Source organism: Ailuropoda melanoleuca, chromosome 12 (genome assembly GCF_002007445.2).
Source record: "Ailuropoda melanoleuca isolate Jingjing chromosome 12, ASM200744v2, whole genome shotgun sequence".
Taxonomy (NCBI): domain Eukaryota; kingdom Metazoa; phylum Chordata; class Mammalia; order Carnivora; family Ursidae; genus Ailuropoda; species Ailuropoda melanoleuca.
The window spans coordinates 75,730,526-75,734,996 of NC_048229.1; positions in this window are offsets into that span (position 1 = coordinate 75,730,526).

Here is a 4,471-nt window from a genome sequence, read left to right on the forward strand (position 1 = left end):
AAAAAAAAAAGTCTTTGGGTGGCACTTCCCATTTCTCACCTATGTGTGTTTTATATTAGCAATGAAAAATTGATAATTTTATAACAGAGACTAAAATGTGTCAGCAGAAAGTGATTACAGATGCTGGCAGTGATGTAAAAGGTGGCAATTTTTGAGAAGGAAGATAGAGGGAAAGCTTAGTATTTAGGAAGGCACCAGCTCTAACATATTGATACTTGACAGAGTGTCTGTAAGGAGATGGAGGATAGACTAGGAGTATAGTTGAAAGAGGAGTGGAAGGGAGAGCAAATAAGATGGAAAGAAATAAGAGGCTTTTTTTCTTTGAAACAAAAGTAATGAAAGTAAGGGATGGTGTAAATGTGCAGAAAGAGGAAATTGAGGAATGGATCTCCTGTACTTTGGTGAATTGAGGTGAGAGTTTGGATGTGATTGGCCAAGAATTGGAAAAGATCAGTCAGGTTTGTTAGTCATTGGCAATGAAAAAATGTGGGAAACTAGAGATGATGAATAGTCTTATATTTGTTCTTCCAACTATTATTTCTTATTTATGTTACACTAGGAGCTAGAGATACAGGCGTGAATAAAACAGAGGGCCCCTGATCTCATGGACCTTGTTAAAGGAAGCTGGTGTGTTTAACCTGGAAATGAAAAGATCTAGAAAGAATACCAAATATATATCCAAATATTTGAAGGGTTACCAAGCAAGTATTGAGAAGAAGACCTGCCGTCCTATGTGTTACTAAAACACAGATCTAAGACCAGTAGGTAGAATTTATGGGAAGCAAGATCTTGACTCAAGGGAGAAATGGGTGCCTTTGGAGGGAGGGAGTTCCCTGTCCTTTTGAAGATACTCAAACAGAGAATAGGTAGCCATTGGCTGTGATTGATAGAGATGGTTCAGGCATTGGAAGGCAAGTTGTGCAGCCGATGAGCTTTTAAGACACCTTACAACTCTGTGGGTCCTTGAATCACCGGGTGTCATCACATGATGTCACTTTCAGAAATTATTGCATAGATAGATTGTCATCCTGCCCAAACTGTTGTCAGTGTGCATTTACTTTATATTAAGGGATGGGAGGAACCCTGAAGAAGGCACAAGTCTATTTCCTTTAAAGTAACTACTCTTCTATTTTCTTGTGATTAAGACATGTATTTAAAACCAGCCTTGCTAGTAAAAAGGCATATAATCACTGGTTCTCTTCAGTCCCTGTCATGACAGATTAGCATTAATAATTTAGAGAACAGCAGCATTAAAAGTAATTACAAACTGTCAGAAAGATACAAGAAATATGACATAGTTCATAGCTTCTTTTCAGACCTCAAATATTATTTGAGGGGAAAAATAATTACATTTTCCTGTTCATTTCCTAATACAAATAACTTAGGAAATCTCATAATTCTTGAAATTTGCAATTACTTCATTGAAAAACTAATGTCAGTTTGAAAAAAAGGCCTCTTTGGTCACAAATTTCCACTGTGGAATGATTCCTTAGGGCACATTCCCAATTGTCTTGTCAAGGCTCGTTTTAAATGCATTAACATAGCAACATGAATAAATCAACTAGCATTTAAAAATATAAATTGTCTAAACTTCCTTTAATTGTGCATGCATTTAGCTCTTTCTCCTTTGTCTATCTAAATGCTATACAACCTCTTGATTTAGGTACATCTCCCTACAAATTTATCTAAGATATCAGAATTGAGTAAAATTCTTCCCTATGAACTTTTGTCCAACCTAAACCTATTTTGTTCTATGTGTCCTATCCAGTGCCGCTTCTAGTATGAAAAATGAGAAAGGTGTCAGTATTCACTTCCTAATAAAATTTGTTTAAGGCTTCTTCCATACGTCTTCTTTCTGTAATCCTTCTTTATTGAGCATACTTTTACTCTGAGAAGAAAAAAGACAGAGTGGACACTGTCACTCTATACGTCTTCATTATTCTAGACAAAGAAGGGGATTTGAAGTACCATTCACTTAGAACCTAGATGCTAATGTACCATACGTAAAATGTACAATTCATGCTGTGGAACAAATGTGTTAGACACATATCTTGTGGTATTCATGTCATTTTATATTTTGTTGTTTTGTAAAAACAGAAAACTCTTAGCAAAATAGTTGTTCAGATTTCAGTGGAACAATTTGACCTCAGGAACAGATTGCATGTGGCCAACAGATCCAAACAGATTGGAATGGGGGTGTTGGATTGATGTCCATGATCTTTTTACCCGGAGAGGGCCTGGCGTGTTGCAATATACGGAATGTGAGGAGCGAGCCAAGGATGTCACTTGGAAAATAAGAAAGGGAGGGAGAATGTTATTGCATTCTTAATATTTTTTGGTCCTAAAAAGTTATCATTTTATATGGCATATTCTTTAGGTAGAGGGTCATATGGGTTAGTTTTACTTACTGTCACGTGAAATGCTGGTTTGTATTAGTTATATTTGTATCAAATGATTAGAATCTTAATTGGATTAACATTGTTCTGAAATAGAGAGCTAATTTGACTTGTCAGTGTTTACCATAGCATACACATCCACTCTTGTTCTTTCTCTCTCTCTTTGGCACCTCTGTGATAACCTGTCCTCTTTGGGAAACTTACTTTTCATATTATGGTTTATAATGACATGGATGTATTAGATTATTTAAGGATAAATATTTATACTACATCCCTTTAGTAAAAAGTCTTAAATTGACATAGATGCATATATTGTGAGATAAAATCATGTTACCCTCTTTTAATAACTGATATAACACAGCTCCCTACGAGGAAAGTCTTTTGAAATACTCTTTAATGTTTATTTATGATACAGGTCTTTTCATACCCACCATAGAACAATTAGGATAAAGAAAACCAGATGATCACAAAGAAGAAAATAAAAGTTCACTATCCAGTGGTAAAACTATTATCAAGTTGATGTTTCTCCTTCCAGATTTTTTTCATGCATTTATATCTTTTAAAACAATAAATCATATTGTACATGCTCTTTGGGACCAGCTTTGTTCTTTCAACAATATAGAATGGATGTCTTCCCTAATCTGCAGTGTTATCTCCACTTCTAATGACTTCAGAGTATTTATTGTGTGGCTTAATTTAAGCCATTTTTATTTAAGCATGCCCAATCATTGAAAATTCAGGTAATTTCTACTTTGTTCCCATTAAAGAATTCTGCAGTGGACATCCTTATAGTTCTCCCCACACCCCTTTCTGCCTTCATTTAAGACTCTCTCAAACAGGTCCTCCAAGTGTCCTCCAGGTCTTTCAGGGAATAGTTACCATTCCAGATAGAAATGGGATCAAATCCAATTCTTAGTGCTGTGTGGGCAGGGTCTGACCAAAGGAAAAAGTGAACCAAAAGGATGAGCTGTGGACCAAGGAGAGTCTTCAGGACATTTTACTCTTTCTGCTGAGCATCTTCCCCTTCTGTTAATTCTGTTTTAATAATGGTGGTCAGGGGTGCCTGGGTGGTTCAGTTAGTTAAGTGTCTGACTTCTGCTCAGATCATGATCCCAGGGTCCTGGGATTGAGCCCTATGTTGGGCTCCCTGCTCAGCAAGGAGTCTGCTTCTCCCTCTCCTTCTTCCCTGGCTTGTGTGTTCTTTCTCTCTGTCTCTCAAGTAAATAAATAAATAAAATCTTTAAAAAAAATAATGGTGGCCATCTATATAATTCTTTCCTTAGGAAAGTGGTGAACTTCCTCAGCCATAATTATTGGAATGGAAGTTGCATTTACACTAAAGGGCAGTTAGCCTTTTTTTTTTAATCTATCTATCTATCTATCTATCTATCTATCTATCTATCTATCATCTGTTTATCTATCAATTGGTCTATATATCTGTCTTGCTAAAATTTGGAAAAAAAGCCAATAGATCCCAGCATGTCCTTTTTTTTTCATGCAGAATTTTATTTTACTTTTTTTGCTTTATTGAGATATAATTGACAAAAAAATTGTAAGATATTTGAAGTGTACATTGTGATGATTTGATACTTGCATATCCTTTCAGTGTCATGCTAGAGTATGAGTAACAAGCCTACTTAAGAGTTATTTGAATGTTTAGTGCAGGGGTTGTAAACATTTTCTATAAAAAGCCAGATAACAAATATTTTAGGCTCTTTAAGCCATGTGTTCTCTGTCACAATTAATCAACTTTGCTGTTGTACTGGAAGCCGCCACAGATAGTAGGTAAACAAATGTGTGTGACTATATTCCAATAAAACTTTATTTACAGAAACATGAGGCAGACCAGAATGGCCCGTAGCCTTAGTTTGCTGACCCTCTGCTCTAGGGGAATGTAATTTTGTTTGACTTACTATTTACTAATAACTGACAAGGAACACATTGTTTTTGTCTGGTAGAGATGCAAATGATTTATGTGCAAAAGAAAGATAACCCCAGTGGTTATGCTTTTATTGCCTTGTAGGACACTAGCTAGTTTAGAATCTGATTTAGCAAACTTCATGCAACAATCCCCC